Below are 18438 nucleotides of genomic sequence, written 5' to 3'. Positions count from 1 at the left end.
TCAGTTTCCTCGTGTGTTAAATGGGTCCAGCATTCCTTGGGGAGAGAGAATTGCACCTGTCGACTCTCAGAGAAGGCTGCCACTCTGAACTCTTGTTCCTTGCTTGTACCCCCACAGAGCCTGCACCTCCCTGCCATGCAGGGTACCCTTTGTCACCCATCTTCTGCCCTCTTAGGTGGCTGCCACCTTGGGTGGCATTGTCCAGCCAGTTTCTAGGGGCCTTCTAGCATTGCTTGTTAAAAGAGGTAATAGCCCTTCCTCACCTGAAGACATTGCTTAGTGGGAGACTGTGTGCTTAGCATGTGCCAGGCCGTGACTCTCTACACCCCAAAAAACAACCAGCCACATAGAATGCTCTGGTCCCCTCCTTCCCTTTTGGCTCCTGTGCTCACCCTTCGTCTAGGGAGGCTTCCCTGCTTCCCCCGGCCAATGCCAGCACCACATGGACCTGTGTGTTCTGAGAGCAGCCCTGCCACTTAATTGGACCCCAAAACACACCATTCCCAGCACAGAGCTTGCCTGAGAGCCCAGTCTGACTGAGGCCCCTCAGGGGCAGTGTGTGTGTGGGGGGGGTGAAGGGTAGCTGGCAGCTTTGCCTTTGATTTACCTTGAGAGGGACTCAGCAGGGTGGGTGGAATAAGCGCCAGTCACTCTGGGAAATCTCTTTAAATACCAGCTGGAAGCAGCTGGGTTCTGGGTGGGTGGAGCTGCCCTTCATCAAGCAGCCCCCCCCCCCACACACACACACATACAGGCATGTTGCACAGGTCAGGAGTCTGGTGGGTGGGAGAGAGGGACAGTTTCTGGCTCAGCAGCTTCTGGCCCCATGGGGCTAAGGAGAGCAGGGGCTAGGGCACTGGGCATGTGAAATTTTGGCTGTCCATTGTCTCCTTCACCCTCACGAGGCAGTGAGCTCTGCAAAAGCCTCATCCCTGGCTTCCATTCTCAAGGCCTGGCTCATTAAACTATCAGCACCCATCTGTATGTGGATGGACACATAGACAGATGATGGTCACAGATGGAGCGCCAGTTGGATGCCTGGCTCCTCCACACTGCTTCCATTTCCCCTGGGCAGAGAGAGAACGGGGATGCTCAGGCCTTCTTGGATTACAGCTCTTAGTACCAGTCCTGGCTAGTAGCTGTTGAGTATGCCGCTGTCCCCCCCAGGGTCACTAAAGCAGCCTGGCATAGCAGGGTGGGACCAAGGCCATGCTGGCATTTGCTAAAAGCTGTGCATGCAGAGCCCTCTGGGGCTCTGATGAGGGATCTGCCGTCAGACCTCCGGCCCAGGCCTCTAGTCCCCAGAGTGTCTCTGGAACTGGAGCACCATTTGTCGGATTTGTCCTGGCTGCAGGACGGGTTGGCAGAGAGCTGAGAGTAGGATCCAGACTAGCTCAGCCCCGGCAGCAATATGGGGTTGGGTGGTTGGGTCTCAGCACATGCTGCTCCCTTGTCATTGAGGCTGGGTGGCAAGCCAGCCGGGTCCCCACCTGCCTGAGCATCTCCCCTGAGTTCCACTGCCCCTCCCTCTGTCCGCTTGCCCAGCTAGGATTTTTTGCTGTAGTGACAGGGAGGGCCTCCCTTCTCCTGGAAATTCACACCCGCGTCCTCACCAGGCTGTCTGTGGGATAAGGCTGGTGAGGCTTGGGAGCAGATTTAGGAACAGGAGGCTCCGCTAGAGAGGGACAGAAGGATGGATAGACAGAGCCCAGTGCTCCATCTGGAGGTGACAGCTCAGGGCCCAGGTGTGTGGCCAGTCCCATCCCTAACGCACTCCAACGCCATGCCCCAGAGGCCAGAGTCTGAGTGATACCAGACAGCTCTGGTTGGCTATCACCGGGACAGCTGAGAACCCAGAAGGGGTGCTATGTCAATCCTGGGGCTCTATGGTGTGGGGTGGATAGTGTAAACTATGCACGGAAGTAAGGGGTCCCCCACAGTTTTCTCCACTGTTATATGGGTCAGACTTAAGGCCCCAGGCTCTGGGCTGGTTGGTCTCTACCTAGCAGACATTCTGGAAGGACACTCCTCACTCAGCATTCTAGCCCAGCCTAAGTCCAGCCTTTGACCTCTGTCCTGTGACCTCACAGGCCAGCTGTAACATGGCCACCCACAAATCACCAAAGTGTGACTCTAGCATTTAAGCTTCTCGGATGGCTCCAGGTGGGGCTCTGAGCCACCCCGAATGATTTGTTTTCTTTTGTGGTGCTGAGGATAGACCACTGAGGCATACCTTCAGTCCAAGGCTACCCTAGGCCTGTAGCTGGTCTCTAGCTTATAAGGTTAGGAGAAAGGACAGCTTTGGGGTAGGGTGCTGAACTCAGGGGTGGGGACAGCAGTCTAAGAGCAGGTAAGCGGGCTGTGGGATGGCATTCCTCTTGTCTGCCCTGTGCATGCACAGTTCCTGCTTGGAGCAGCCACACCTGCCCAGGTAAAGTGAAAACTCGTGGAAGTAAGTGGTATGGTGCCATGCTTATAGAGGACATGAAATGCCAGGCCAGTCCTAGCCCTCAGAAAGCCCTGGCTGGGAAGGGAGCTGGGCAAGAAGAAGACATCAGCACCCCATAAGCTGAACAGGTCACCGTGGCTCTTTGTACAGAAGAGGGAGAGTGAGGCCATCCGGCTCCATGCGCCGTCAGGACCCAAAGCCCGGGGCTTGTGTCTCCTGGGAAGTGGGCTGCATGGTCTTTGGGGGCTCCACTCTGCCCTTCTGTCCACACAGAAGGGGATTTCCCCATAAAGTAGTGTTTGACAAAGATCGGGGGCAGGGACCATGATTTTCTATTTATTTACTTATTTGTTTATTTATTTATTTATTAGCCCATGTTCTGTACAGCTCAGCTAGTTCTCACAGTCCTATAGGCAGGTGGGTGCACCCCTCCTTTACAGATGTGGAAACCAGAGCATATATGGGAGAAATCACAGGATTTGAACTGTCGGAGCCAACCCTAAATCACAGCACCTGCCAGTCTGGACTGTAGCTCGGAAGTCAGTGCTACCACTCAGTTCCCGGCTCCCATCCAGCCACACCCTAGGCTCAGCACTTCTGGGACTTGCGTCCCTTAGCCATCTGTGAGCCACCAAGTACCACACAGTGTAATCTTGTAATACTGGCTGCGTTATGTACAATTGAAAACCCATTACAGTCCTATTTTCCTAATATATGACACCCTATCGCAGCCCCCAGTGACTGCATTTCCCAGATAGATGCTGGAGTGTTGTCCACGCACAAAATTATTATCAGTCCTTTCTTTCAGCTGCTGGGAGAGCTGAGCAGGCATGTGAACAGGGTGACCTGTCCCTGCTGGCTTCAGAGGACACCTGTGGCTGCACACCTGGGAGGAGGCAGTGTCAGGTCAAGCCTTCCCTGGAGAGTTGCCCCAGACCTCTGGAAGGGGCAGCAGATGCCCCAACCTGGTGATACAGCGAGGGCACCAGGAAGGGTCAGCAGAGGAGCTGGCAGCTGCTCGGTGTAGCGGGCACGGTCCTGTAATTGGGCAGCCTGTTCCTAGATAAGGCCGGTGACACTGAGTAGCTTCCCGCTCTGTGCCGGCTGCGGCCACTCATTTCCTGCACTGGCAGCCCACGATACCAATTACCCCGCCTCCTGCTTGCCAGCGTCAGCTTCTGGGGCAGCTGGATGATTCCTCTGTCATCGCTGGGGCTTGGATCCTCTTTGGAGGGTTGGAGGATGCAAAGAAGACAGCTCGGGTGGGCGGGACCCACAGTGGGGTGGCGGCCAGATAGGTGGGTGCAGCCAAGGTGAGGGTTATGTGTGGCCCAAGACTCTACTACCTAAAGAGGGGTTTAGAGTTTGCTAAATGGGCTAAGGAGCTGGATTTGTGAACAGACCAACTGAGCCTCACCCAGCCTGGGCTTTCTAGAGCCTCCCTGGCCTGGCCCTGCCTTGCCCTGCTTTCCTCCTGCTCCCCCCCCCCCCCCCCCCGTTCTGCAATCAGGTTCGCAGTGTATGGCTGGTACTAAAAGGACAGGCTAGCTTGTGACTCTTCACCTGTCCTGCTGTTCCAGAGGATAGATTGGGGGACAGGTAGCCTGGCATCTGCAGGTCATGGGAGATTCTGGTAAAGGTGCCACCTGGTGCAGAGGCATCTTACCAGTCTCAGCTCCACTGAAGGTGGACAACTGTGTCCCCAACTTGGGAAATATTGGGTTCTCATCCTGAAAGGGATGGGATGGAGCTGAGCAAGTGGGCTTTGTGTTGTCTGTAGGGATGGTGGATGGGGCTGCCCCAGGCTAGGAGGCTACACAGGGCAAGGTGGTCTTGCCTGCTTTGTGGGGGTATCCCAGGCCTTTCCACAGGCCAATCCTGAGTACTCAGGGACCCTACAAACTACTTATGCCCCCCCATACACACTGGGGAAGTGAACCTAGGGCTTTGTGCAGAGTAGGCAGGAGCTCTGCCCCTGGGCTACATTCCTGGCTTGGAACAGGTAGCATCAAGGCTGTGCCTGTGGGAAAATTGGCACAGAGAGGGCCAGTCATCTAGCCTCACCAGGCTGAGTCAAGCCAGGAGCCTCCACACAAGTCCCCCCATGCCCCCTGAGACAGGGTTTCTCTGTGTAACAGCCCTGCCTGTCCTGGAATTCACTCTGTAGCCCGGGCTGGCCTCCAACTCACTGAGCTCCTCCTGCCTCTGCCTCCGAGTGCTGGGATTAAAAACATACGCTACCACTGCCTGGCACAAGTCTGATATTTGTTGTTTATTTTTGGACACAAGACCTTATGTAGCCCAGGTTGGCCTCACACTTGCTATACAGCCAAGGCTTATCTTGAACTCCAGATCCTCAGCCTCCCAAGTGTGGCAATTATAGACATGCATTACTATGCTCAGTTATGAGTGTGCTGGGGATCAAACTTAAGGGTCTTGTGCTAGGAAACTGGGACTGGAGAGATGGCCCAGTGGTCAAGAGCACTGGCTTCGCTGATCGGTGGTGCACGCCTTTAATCTCAGCACTCAGAAGGCAGAAGCAGGTGGATCTCTGTGAGTTCAAGGCCAGCCTGGTCTACAGAGCAAGTTTTAGGACAGCCAAGGCTATACAATAAAACCCTGTCTCGAGGAAGAAAAAAAAAAAGCACTGACTTCTCTTCTAGAGGACCCAGGTTCAATTCCCAGCACCTACATGGCAGCTCACAACTGTCTGTAACTCAAGTTCCAAGGGATCCGACACTCTCACAGACATACGTGCAGGCAAAACACCAAAACACATGAAATAAATAAATAGTGCCAGGTAAGCACTGAACCAACTGAGCTACATTTCTAGCCCATCCCCTCAAATCTGGATCTATCCATCTCTAAAGGGTCTTGGATACCCATTTTGAGGACCTCAGGGGGCTTCACAGGAGAAGCTCCTTTCCAGGTGCAAATTGGTTGCCATTGATTCAACTCGGAAGGGCCACTGATGCCAAGGGGTGGGGCCAGCTGTGTGGGACAGTGGCTCAGGGGCACGGGGGAAGATGTGTCTGTGGTTCTCTGGGCATTGCATGCAGGAAAGGACAGTGCAGGAGGCTGGGGGCTCCCTCCCACACGAGGGGGGGGGGAGTTGGGTGGAGCAGAAACATCTCCCTAAGGGGCAACTAACAGACCAATTAAGCTGCCAATAAAAAATTTAATCAAGTAATAATGCACCTTACTTTGTTTAATTAGTGTTCTGTCAAGTGAATGAATATTTAAGGCTTGGGTGGTGGTGCCAACGTCTGCCCAGCGGGCAGAGGCTGGGCCCACATTTCAATCCACCTGACAGCTCCCCACGTGCATCGATCGCTGCCACCACGGTCCAGGGCCACAGGGCACAGTGGATGCTTGTTCTACATGAGCCCACGTGAAGGAGTGGGGCAGGTCCTGTCCCTGTCTGTGCCTCAATGTCCTTATCTGTAAAATGGGAGGAAGGACGTCAGCCCCAAAGCATGTTTTTCCTAGGAAGACGCGTCGCAATAGCTGGGTGTGGTAACCCCAGGACTTGGGAGGATAGAGGCAGGACAGTCAGGAAGTTCAAGGTCATCTTCAGCTACGAATGTAGTTAGTTCAAGCTCAGAGTGAGCTATTTAGACCTTGCCTCAAAAACCCTTTGTCTCCAAAAGACCTCAGAGTGATTGGAATTCTAGGACCTGAGTTGGGTATAGAAAGCGTCTGGGGCCTGGGGCGCTTACTGTGCTGCCTGTTTCCCCAGCTCCACACCCTCTCAGAATGCCTGGCACCTGACAGCTAATCGTGCGTGCCTATGAGCTACACCCAGGATTCCCAGGGTGCTGGAAAGTGGCTTCTCCAGACAGTGACCTGGGGACAAGGGCTGCCAGCGTTTCCATTTAGTTCGTTTGTTTCTTTATTTGTTCGTTCATTCATTCTACAACTTGGAGACAGTGCTGTGTTTATCCCGAAAAATGCAACTCCTGTGTTGTGTCCCAGGCTCAACCTCAGAGTCCAAATCTCCCTTTTTCCTCTAGGCAGGGCGTGGCCGCCGCCGCCCTAGAATCATTTGCATATTCATGACCTTGACAAGCATGCGCACTGCAGAGCCAGGCTCAAGGGTGGCCCGCCCCACCGCAGGACAGCGGCACCTCTCCTTGCCGGTCCTCCACCAGCCGCCTCCCTTCTCTTCAAAGAAGGACCTGGCGTCCCCCCTACACACAACCACCTGAGAGCCTCGCGCTGGAAGGACTTTGGTAATTATTTGTTTCAGTTGAGCTGTTTTCAGTCTAGGCTAGGCTGAGTCTTGTAATGAGTATGGATTTGCCAGTAAATAAGTCCCCCGCTTCTAACCCCTGTAATAAATGCATTTGGAGTAATCTGGCGATCACGCGGTGTAATTGCTGGCTGTCAGGGCAGATGGATGCTCCCGCGCTGACTTTACCGCTGTCTGCCCTTCCTTCACGCCGCGCCTCCACTGGGTCTCCAGCCCCTAGCCTAGAGGTGAGGGCCTGTGCCTGGGGACTGGAGTGGGCCTGGCCTACACCTCAGGGGTCCTTCCTGCACCAAGCATGGGCTTTCTGAGTCACCCGCCTGTGACCTATAGTGCCCTCAGCCTCTCTGTAAGGCATCACCAAAGCCTGGTCCACAATGCAAGGAGATGTGGCCAAGGTAGTAGGGCACTTGCCTAGCATGCCCAAAGCCCTGGGTTCCATTCCCAGCACTACATATAACCGGCATGGTGGTGCACACCTCCAATCTCAGGATTAGGGAAGTGCAGGCTGGAAGATCAGAAGTTCAGTGTTACCCTCAGGCTACACATACTGAGTTCAGTGCCAGCTTGAGATACAGTGAGATCCTGTCTAGAAACAAAAACAAACCAAGCAGGGCCCTGGGCACTGCCTCTGTTTTCGAGACTGGATTATCTGTGGCTGGGACTCAAAATCTGCATTCTACTTGATTTATTTATTTTGCATTTTATTTTTAAATTACAATTGTTTTTATATATATGTGTGTAGGCCCATCACTTCGTGCAGAGGTCAGAGGGCACTTTCAAGAGTTGGTTCTCTCCTTCTACACTGGTCAGGCTTTTACAGCAAGTACCTTTACCCACTGAGCCATCTTCCTGGTCCCAGAATCTGCATTTTAAAACACCCCCAACCAAGTGTGAGGGTGCAGACCTGTAATTCCAGCACTCCAGAGCAGGAGGGTGGGGCAAGTTTTATGTAGTGAATTCCAGACTACTAAGGTTACAGGGAGAAATCCTGTCTCAAAAAACACCTACTAACTAGCCAGTCAACCCAAACTATCGATATCTCCAGGGAACTTCTGGAAGCGCCAAGGTTCAGGAGAATAAGTCAGATTCTCTTGGACTTGGTGTGTGAACTCCCACCCCTCACCCCATCTTTCTCTCCCACATATATTGGTTACTTTCCCAAACACATCTGGCTGTGTTCATTCCTTTGAGATACTCTCCAATCTCTTGTCTGGTATGCTTTTATCACCCCCCCCCCAACCCCTTTTCCTGGAGATGGCCACTTGTCTGTGTGCTGGTGCCTCCTGCACTAGGATGCTCCCCTAGACTTCATTAAGCCGAGGTTCCCACAGCTGACATCACAGATGCCTTCCTTCACTCCTTGGAATAGCCCCTGAGCTTTGTTTTGCATAATGTCCAGCACACAGAAGTTGCTTAGTAAACACAAGAACCCAAGGTGTGTGAATTAGTGGGTGAGTGGTAGGGGAGCCTGTGATGTGCTGGCTGGGGCTTGGCTTGTTCAAAGGTCTTCCCATGTTTAGGATTTTATATCTGTCCACACCCTGGGATTAATTGAGCAGGCTGACTGTGAGGGCAGGGGATAGGGGCAACCCTCGCATCTCCTGGGACTCAATGAAACATGACAGATGGCAGCAGGGTGCAGGGACTGCCCTGGATGCTGCAGAAGGAAGCACAGATGGGACAGGACAGAGCCTCTCCCCGTGCTCTGGTGAAGCCTCTTTGTCATCCACCTTCTAGAGCCTGCCCAAACCGAGGTTCTACCTTAAAGTAGGCCAGGAGGGCCACCCTCAACCTGCCTCAATCTCCCAGGCCAGCCTTTCCCAACCCTGGCTCTGCCTGGTTCTTCTGTACTCCAGCAGGGCTGGGACATTAGATGTGCTGGGGACTGGGCTTTGGCACTGTCTTTCAGCTGTGAGGATTTCAGTGAGGCAACTTGAGGCAGCAGCTAGCTGGTAGAAGCTTATCTCCGTAGAGCCTTTAAGGAGCCACCACAACTCTGTGTGCCCTTGGGCCGGTCACTTAACCTTTCTGGGCCTCACTTTTCTCAGCTGAACCACTGGGCAGAGCATCAAACATGGAACTTTGTTTGTTTGTGTCAAGACAGGGTTTCTCTGTGTAGCTTTGAAGCCTATCCTGGAACTTGCTCTGTAGACCAGGCTGTCCTCGAACTCACAGAGATCCGCCTGCCTCTGCCTCCCGAGTGCTGGGATTAAAGGCGTGCGCCGCCACCCCCTGGCCCCTTGTGCTTTTCTTGAAGCATGAACAAGAGTTTGCTGGGGGAGGGGCTCAAGAGGCTTTACCCAGAGCCATGTCCCCTCATCCCTCTTCTCTGAAACTGCTGTGGGGAAGGCAGTGAGGGATGCGAGAGTGTTGGAGGGTGGCAAGACGGGACAGAGGAGTATGGGTGGTGGGAACACAGCCACGTGGGCAGCAGTGGCTGATCCTCGCCCGGCTGTCAGCCAGCAATCGTGTTAAATAAAGGCCCCAAATTAGACAGGCGAGCATGAGCACCTTCGGTCTAACAATGCAATTAGCACAGACAATGCCTCCCACTTCCTCCCAGGCCCCAGCCAGTGTGGCTTCTGAGGGTGAGAGCTGGGGACGCGGGCCCTCCCCAGTGAGCTGAGCTGCAGAGAGCTTTGAGAGACAAAAAGGTGACAATGAGTGCCATCGAATGGAATGCCAGCTCCCTGGTTGTCAGGCATCTTCGGGAGAGAACTCATCTAGATCTTTCTAGAATGCCCTTTGGAAGGGCAGCACCCACGCAAACCCCCAGAGAGGCCTTGGTCTCTCTTTCCCTCTCTCCACATTTTCACTTCTAAGCATAGATGCAGGCTGGATTTACATGAATAAAACATCATCGTTGGGGGGGGATCGCAAACCGCACAGCCCAGGGTTGGGGCCAGACAGCAGTGGAGGCACTCTGCCGTCTCTGTACAGTCCTGATCGTGCTGAAGGCAGGGCCTCCTCCTAGGAAGGTCCTACTGGTTAGAATGGACTAGGTGCAAGGCAGGGTCAGGACTGGGCCTGACCCCGTCCTGACTCCAGCCTCTGGACCCTGGGGCGGGCCTTCTGTTCTTTCTTTTGGCTCAACAGCCAGAGGCCCCGGACCGCCTTGGGTGGGCCTTCAGGGTGCTTCATGTGTGCATGACAGTCCCCCTCCTGAGACCTGGCTGCCAACTGCCAAGACTTGGCTTCTTTTCTCCAGCCTTGTTAAAACCCAGCATGCATTCCTGCAAGATCAGAGTGAGATGCAAAGCGCTGGGCCTCTGGCAAGGTAGGGCCTTTTTCTGACTTCTCCACTGCCCTCCCCAGCTGCCCCCCAGTCAAGCCTGGCAAAGGCTGCCGGAGGGGGTCTGCTGGCTAAAACCTCGAGCACTCGAAGGCCAAAAGCTCGATCCACAAGGGCCTGCATCATCTGTTCAAGCTTTCACTTAGTGAGTGCTTCCAGAGCACCTACTTCTAGCCACCCAGGATGCATGTAACTGGTCCCCCTGGAGCAAAGCCTAGGGGGAAAGTACGGGGGGGGGGGGATCCCAGCAGCTCAGAGAGCGCCTGACACCAGGGCATAACTTCTCTGCCATTATGGACTCTCCTGAAACTTCAAGTGAAACCAATCTACTCCTTAAATTGCTTTTGTTGGGAGTGTTGTATCACCATGGAGAAGCAAACTAGAATCCCTAGGTTCGTGTGCTGGGGTTTTGATCTTTAGCTTGGAAGGGTACTGGGAACTGAGAGATGGGACCTGGTTGGAGGAAGTAGGCCACTGGGAGTGTGCCTCTGAACATTGTATTTTGTCCCTTGCCTTTTCCTATCTCCCACTACTTCCTAGCTGCCATGATGTTGGCAGCCTTCTCTGCCGCAGACCCCCACCCCCTTCATGATGTCCTCCTCACCTCAGACCCAAAACAATTCGGTCATCCATGGACTGAAATCTCTTTTGAAACTACAAGCCAAAATGTGTGATCCCACAGAGGTTTTGAGTGAGAATCTGAGCTTGCTTTACCCAGCAGGGCTGCATAGAGGACTGATTGACCATGGCTGTTAGACAGACAAACCCTAGCTTGAAAAATGAAAGAGGAGGGTTGGGGATTTAGCTCAGTGGTAGAGTACTTGCCTAGCAAGCACAAGGGCCTGGGTTCAATCCTCAGCTAGGGAGAGGGGGGAGGGGGGAGAGAGGCCTTTGTATGGGTCTGGATGCATGCGTAGGAGCTTGCCAAGGGGCTAGAAAGATGAATTTAGACAACCACTCTGGAGCTGGGGTGAATGTAGCTCAGTGGAAGAGTGCTTGTCTGACATGTACAAAGCCCTGCATCCAACCCTCAGTACTGCAGAGAGAAAGAAAGAAGGTCTGGCAGAGTGACGCACACCTTTAATTCCAGAACTCTGGAGGCAGAGGCAGGAAGATCTCTTTTAGTTCAGGCTAGCCTGGTCTACATAGAGAGTTCCAGGCCAGCCAGAGCTACCTCTTGAGACCCTGTCTCAAAACAAGAACAACAACAAAACCTCAAGGTAATCACGTTGCCTCTGTGATGCTTTGTCTCCCCATGGGAGCAGTGTGAGGTGCTCTGAGGAGGACTGGGGATGACTGAGGTGACTGAACCCTCAGGTGAATCCCAGGAGAAACACACATTACTGAGGGGTGACTTGAGGCGCAGACTATTAAGCATATGGTCCAAGGTCCAGAACTGGGCAGTCGAGCAGGTTTCTGCCACTGATGTCTCTTGTATACATACAGCCCCAATACCCAACTGGCACTGTCCCCCACGCAGTGCAGAGCCCCTGGCACCCTGACCCCCTCCCTCACTGGTAGCCATCATGGGACTTGCATGATGTGTCAGATGACTTCCCATGACCAGCCCAGGGCCGGACGGCTTCCCGAGGAATGAGAGGCTTGAAGGACAGGTAGACCGAAGTGTGACAGAATGAAGTGTCCCCAAGTGGGTGGTGGGTAGGAGAGCAGCTCAGCTACTGGGGGACACAGATGGGTGCAGACTGGTGGGAAGAGAGGCCCTGAAAACACCCCAGGAGAGGACGAGGTCCTCATTAACAGCACTCAACCCTCACCGCTGCCCGGCTCTCCTGGAGGATGCGGAGAGGGAATCCATTATCACACAAAATAGCAGCTGCGGACGTGAAAATGAAATATAGATTCAATACCTGCGCCTTTCAGCTCACAAACCATGCCCCCAACACAGGTGACAGCCAGCACAGATGCCAGCTCAAATCACAGGAAGGAAGGGACAGCCAGGGACTGGGGGACAGGCTTCACTCTCCACAAACTCCTCCCCAGCAGTTTTCTCTGTGGCTTAGAACCAAAAACAGAGACTAGGATGCAGGCTCAGTTGCTCTACCAGCTTCCAGCGGGTACCAAGTCCCCTCTGGCCCCCATCACACACCTGCTGGTCTCTGGAGCAGGTGGCTGGGCCAACAGGGGAAGGTGCTTCTCAGTCTGCACAGAACTCACAGTTGTTCCTGAGAGGCCTGGCTGGCTGCAGCCCCAGCTTGGGACCTGGGGGTGCTCCCAGAGCAGTCTGTTTCACAGACAAGGGTGGGTGGCCACCGCCACATCCCTCCTGAGAGCCCCCAGGGCCATTGAGCAGCTGAGCAACCGCTTCCTGCTTCCCTATGTGTGTGCTTTTAGCCAGAGCTTTGCGCTACTTTTACGAGGGGGCTGGCGGTGAACTCATCCCGTTACAATGCACTCAGGGACCCTGACGACTAATTTAATTTAAAACAGCCTTGCAATAAAAGCTCAGGACGGAAAACCGCCGAGTCTTGGGGGTTATTTAACAAATTGCCTCACAGATAAATACATTAAAATGATTCTCAAACTGGAGTCGTACGAAGTTGAAGTAAAATTAAGAAAGTCGAATCAAAATGTAAATTAATGGCGCTGAAATGCGTTTGAATTGGCAGGCGCCACACTGGGTGATGTTGGGCAGTGCTTCTGCCTTCTGTTAGGTGCAGTGCCACCCACCAGGCTGTGCCAGAGACGCCCTCAGTCCAGGGAGCTGGAAGCTAGAGGATTTGGCTGCCTAGCCACACCTAACTCCAGCCTGTCCCACCCTTACAGCTACCAGCAGCCCCAAGCAGGCTTGGAAGTTGTACACCAGGCGGCCTTCCAGCACTTCCCTTGCTGGAGGTACAACCATGAGGGAGGATGGGCACAGTCAAAGTTGGTTTAGAACAGAGCCTGCTGCAAGCATGAGGTCCTGGGACGGCCAGTCACCGCAGAATGAATCACACATCCCCACAAAGCGGCCAAGTCCAGCATTCCCATCTGATTGACAGGCAAACTGAGGCCAGGGAGGCCCAGCAGCCCTCATTTGGCTCCATGCACTCAGGAGCCTTTGCTCACCACCCCTGTCTCTGGCAGCTGCAGGCAGCCAGCCTGGGTGCCTAGACATGGAGCTCAGACCTGCTGCTCCTTGTCCTGTCCACCACAAGCCTGTGGCCCAGCAGCCCTCCTCTGCCTTGGCTGGGGCAGCCTTGGAGGTTCTCTGAAGTGATGGGCATCTGTGCTTCCCCGCCCCCTCTCCAGGTTAGAGTAGCCCCAGGTGCCAACAGAGAGCCCTAGGGAAGATAGCCTGATACTGTCTGGTCTGATAGTGTCCTGTGCTAATTGAGGGAGAGGAGAGAACAGAGGGAGTCCTTAGGGAGCGGCACAGGGTACGTGGAGATAGAAGTCTAGAATTGTGGGTGGGGTGTAGTGCCAGCCCCCCTTCCCCCCACCTTGGACAGGGAAGCAGTAGGAAAGCAGTGGGGAGGGGACTGGGGTGTATATGGCAGGTGATGGACACTTTCACCTGGAGCCACAATCCCATGTGACACCCAAGACAGCTCCCATCCTGGAGGGGAAGCTGCTAGACCTGGCTGTTCCTGGAGCTGTCAGCTGTCAGCACCTAGGGCGAGGTAGGAGGTGGGGGGCTTCTGGGAGAGGAGATGGGCCATAAGGGGCTTCTCTAGGCTCCACGTGAACGAGGTGCTGGCTCAAGACAGACTGTAGAGGGACAAATCAGACTGCTCCTACAGGCTGGAGTCAGCGGTCTTGATGCCTACTCCTGAGTCTCCCTAGGGTGGAGAAGGGGTGAGCACAGAGAATCCCAGTGTGTGTGTGTGTGTGGTGTGTGGAGTTTCCCCAAAAGTGGGGGCCAGTTCACCCTTGCAGTGGCCTGACCCTGGGCACAGAGAGGCCATCCCTTGCCACTTCCCTGAAGAGTGCACACTCAGCTGTGCATGGTGACACTCGGGCCTGGCTTGGGCAGTGGAGCCATTAATGTTTCACTGGGAAAACCTCTGGCTGCTGGCTCTGCTGATGCAACAGGCGTCTTATTGACAGCTATTAAGTCTTTAGCAAATGGTTGAGGGAGAAAAATAACCTTGAGGAGAATTTAGCTTGGGAGTCCAGCGCAGATGCAGCTGCAAAGGCCCCCCAATCCCCTTCCCCAGCCCATCCCTCTACAGGCTTGCAGAGCAGGGGGTAGGTGAACTCTGGACGTGGGAGGCTTGGGGGAGAGGGGAAAGTAACACTGGGCTTTGTCCCTACATCCTCTCATTCCCCATGGTGACCTGACGGGGGTGCTGTTATGCCCCTGCCATGGATGCAGAGATTGAGCCTGGGAGTCACAAAGCTTTTAGGTGGCAGAAATGGGAGGTGTGGCACCTCTGTTGCATTGAATGGGATGTCTGAGATGCTGAACAAGGCTGTGCTGCCCTCCACCCCAAGTAAGCCAGGCTTGGGGAGGAGACAAACACCTGGATGGGGGTGTGTCCCCTGGGGCTCTCAAAACTTCCAGGAGGGTTCAGAGCCCCTGGCTTCTCGGCTTATTTTCTCTTTGCAAAATGGAGCAGGCAATGCCTCCCCATCAGGGGCTCTGCAGGAGGCGTGCGCGGGAAGTGTTAGGAAAACTATAAAATGCCAAACAAACAGGAGGCTGGCAGAGCTTTCCCTCCCGCCCTGTAGGCAGGCTGGGGACTAGAAGGCGTCCAGAGAGCACAAGAGCAGGTCAGGTGGGACCCAGCCCCGCCTGCTAGGCCCAGAGGAGGAGGAAGGGGTGTGCTGGGGCAGAGGAGGCTTCCCAGATGATCCCAGCAGATTTAACAGGACTTTGAAAAATAAAGAAGGTAAAACAGCCAAACCACTGCCCACTCCTCCTGCTGCAATAAAAATGGATTTATTTGTTCGTGGAATGAAATTTAATAACTTTGGGGGGAGATGAGGCGTGAACAATAACAGTTTTTTTCTCTCTCATTTTGGAGGGGGGAGGAGAACAAGAGGAGGAGGTGGGGGCCTTTTGGGACAGTTGGGGAAGGGGGTGTGTGGGACTGAGCCCTCCAGAGATTGGCTAAGCAGACAAGGAGGGGCTGGCTCTGCTCCACGCTCCAAAGACCTCCACGGTTCATAGAGGGGCCGCACGCATCTCTTGTTTCTCTGTGCGCCAGGATGTGCGCCAGGCCTCTGCCCCCGCTGGGCCCTCCTCCTGCTCTGCCTTCCTCCCCTGTCAAAACTGCACTTATCCCTCAGAGCTGGCTGCAGAACCTCCACCCCCGCCCCAGGCTCCCATGGGGCCCCCAGCAGCCCCTGGCAGCAGCCTTCCCAGCTTCAACACTCTGCCAGTTCTCTCTGGGAACCCACATCCTTTTCCACCCTATGCAAGGTTGTGTGGGGTGCTTGGCTCCCAGATTCCAGCCTGTGGTCTCCACCTCTGGGCCCCAGCCCAGAGCAGCTCTCTGGTAATGTTTGTTGAATGAATGAGTTCAAGTCAGAGAAGGAGACTCAGTGTCTACCTTTCCTCAAACCAGGGGCCTGGCTGGGCAGAAGCCAAGAAGAGTGTCCCCTTGGCTGGCACCCCAAATGGCCACTGCTCCTAAACTGTGCTGGTTCCAGACCTGGAAGCCTGCTGAAGGCAGTGCCCCACCCCAAGAAACTGCTGCTCTTCTATAAGGTGTCTCTCTCTGGACTTTGCAATTGCAACATCCCATCCTCTCTAGGATTGTGGAACACAGAGACTGGACCATGAAGGGATGTCACCTTGGGGGACTGTGAATTGAGAGTCACCCAGGCCAGGCTGTGGGTAGGTACTGGCAGTGCCAAGAGGCTGGAAGCCCCCCAGATTGGCCTGATGGTGATTCCAGGTCCTGGCTCCCACAGCCTGGAGAGGCCTCAGCTGTGGAGGGGGACAGGCAGCTTGGGAGCTGCCTGGCAGGTCGATAGCAAAACAAACGCACTATTGACCATGGCCGTGCACTAAATCCTCCCGTCAGACAAGCTGATGTGAACCCGAATAGAATGGACTCAGAACTCAAAATGCCCCTCCCTGTCAGCCCCCAGCTCCAGGGGAGGGGTGAGCCGAGCTGCAGCTGGGCCTAGAGCAGGGCTGGGACCCACTCTGGCCCTGTGCACAGGTTGGGAGTCAGGCTGGGGAACAGCAGCAGCATCAAAGGCCCCTGGGAGGGGCCAGGAGAGGCTGTGGAAGCCAGAAGGCAGGAATGCTGGCAGCTAAAATTAGGTCCAGCTGATCTGCCTTTAAAATTTTTTAAAAATAATTACATAACATTTGCTAAATAGCGAAGAATGCATGTGCCATCTCTCGGATATGAAGCATAATGATGAACTAAATGCCTATGACCCCTCTATGCAAATGAAGCCCAGCATAGGTCGCTGGCCTCCAGTGCTCTCGGGCAGAGATAATGAGGCACCCTGCACCTGGTGCCCTGGATACACTGTTGGCCTCAGCTTAGATCTGCACAGGGCACATTAACCAGGCGTGCTCTCAGGATTGGGGAGTGTCTGCCTTAGTTTGGGTTGTGGTTTCTTCCCATGTATGACTCAGGGTGGGGGACCTGTGAACCCTGACACTTCCTTGCACGTCTGTGTTTCTGGTGGTCATGTCATTTTTCCAGGAAAAGGGTCATGTCCTCACAGTGACCTTTCCCAGGGCAGGCAAGTCTGCTCCCACTGCCAGTTCTGCGGCCCAGGAAAGGGCCAAGACCAGCCACAAGTTTCAGACACCACTCCCAGCTTTCTGAGGGCCATCAGGGACCTGGCACAGATCCTTAGGGTTGCCTGTTTCTGCCTCAGTTCCCCCCACATTCAGCTACCCATTTATTCAGAAACACTTCTTAGGCTCCTGTTGTGTGCTGGTGGGGACCTAGAGGTCCGTGACCCAGAGGCAGTATATAACCTGTCCTTCCTCCTGTGGCCTCCTGCTTCTATGCCCATCCTATTCCCTGAGGAGCCCAGGCTGTGCTTGAGACCTCGGAGATCTGCCTTTGAGCCCCATCACCGTGCCCAGTTTCTCTTCTGGCTTAAAAAAGTCTCATTTTGGCATACTTAAGATGGGCAGAATGAAACTGGAGGGTTTTGGAAGGATTCGCTGAGGTCGGATGTGGCACTTATTAATTAACTTATTAATTCACAATTAGTGCCAGTCGCCTGCTGAGTTAGGGCTGCCCGTGCTGGCCCAGGTACAGGTATGAGAGGCCAGAGACAGGCACTGGGGCTGCACAGCTGTGCCGGCTGCCAGCCTGGGCAGTCTGGCACATCAGATGGTGTACGTGTGTGTGTGTGTGTGTGTGTGTGTGTGTGTGTGTGTGTGTGTGTCAGAGAGGGGGGTGGTTCTCACCTCCTAAACATGCTCCTTCGGGATTAAAAGCTGGCCCTCAGTACAGTATATACGGCCTGCCATTTCCCACGGAGGTAAAAAGCAGGCCCATTCAGTTCTGGCTCTGGGGGGGCGGGGGAAGGATCATACTCCCAATAACTCCATATCATGCAGCTCTCTGTAGCCCTCTTCAGCACCGCAGCCCCCAGACCTTCAAGCCCAATAGGCCCAGACTCCTGTAGGTTCCAGATCTCACACAGCCCACAGTCCCCTGTAGCCTCAGACTGCACAGTCCTCAAGCCCTGCAGTTTCTAGCCTCACTGCAGCCTCCAGACCCTGAGGTACCAGACACTGCCTTTCTAGAACCTCCAGATACGGCAGCTACTAGACCCTGACAGACCTAGACTCTCACAGCCCTGTGGTGATATATTGTGTACCCTAATGCAATTTGCCAGAAGACCAGAGAACAGAACAAGCCATTAGGTTAAAAATAGATGCCAGTTAGTGGTGGCACACACCTTTAATCCTAGCACTTGGGAGGCAGAAATCCATCTGGATCTCTGTGAGTTCAAAGCCACCCTGGACAACATGAGATTGATTCAGTCTAGGAGAGAAACAGAGCCAGGCAGTGGTGGCACACATCGTTAATCCCAGTACTGGGAATCCGCACGCACGCACGCACGCACGCACGCACGCACGCACGCACGCCTTTAATCCCAGGAAGTGATGGCTGGGTGGAGAAAGGTGTATAAGGTGTGAGGAGACAGGAGCTAAAGGCTTTCCGGCAGAAGTCTCCCTTTCAACTACAGGCTGAGGAGTTGGTGAGGTAAGAGGTGGTGGCTGTGGCTTGTTCCTTTGTCTCTGATTTTCTGACAAATTTTACTAGGGCACACAGTATATCACCACACAGCCCCAGGACCCTGTAGCTCCCAGACCTTATAATCTCCAAGTCCCACAGCCCCCAAACCCAAAGCTCTTGCAGCCCTGAGCCATACAGTCCCAAGAGCCCTGCCAGGACCCTGATCTGACATGGCTACCTCTGGGCTGTATGATGAGAGAAAACTGGCTGGCTGTGGAGGTAGGGGCGGGCAGAGAGAGAGAGAGAGAGAGAGAGAGAGAGAGAGAGAGAG

At 54.3% G+C, this 18438-nt stretch overlaps 2 protein-coding genes across 8 annotated transcripts in view; one reads left to right on the top strand and one right to left on the bottom strand.

Annotated features, from left to right (window-relative positions):
* Macrod1 (mono-ADP ribosylhydrolase 1) overlaps window positions 1–18438 on the bottom strand; it is a 142397-nt gene that overhangs the window by 48177 nt on the left and 75782 nt on the right. The window lies entirely within an intron of this gene.
* The window catches only part of Flrt1 (fibronectin leucine rich transmembrane protein 1), a 76981-nt gene that overhangs the window by 16563 nt on the left and 41980 nt on the right, over window positions 1–18438 (top strand). The window contains exon 2 of one of the 4 annotated variants that reach the window (XM_036203517.1): window positions 6463–6681. The exons of the other annotated variants lie outside the window; for them this stretch is intronic. The gene's annotated coding sequence lies outside the window, so the exon portion shown is untranslated. The remainder of the gene's footprint in view (window positions 1–6462; window positions 6682–18438) is intronic. 4 annotated transcript variants of the gene reach the window in all.

This window comes from Onychomys torridus, chromosome 1, assembly GCF_903995425.1.
Source record: "Onychomys torridus chromosome 1, mOncTor1.1, whole genome shotgun sequence".
NCBI classification, from domain to species: domain Eukaryota; kingdom Metazoa; phylum Chordata; class Mammalia; order Rodentia; family Cricetidae; genus Onychomys; species Onychomys torridus.
Note: the sequence above shows the minus strand (reverse complement) of the source record. Positions and strands in the feature narration are given on the sequence as shown.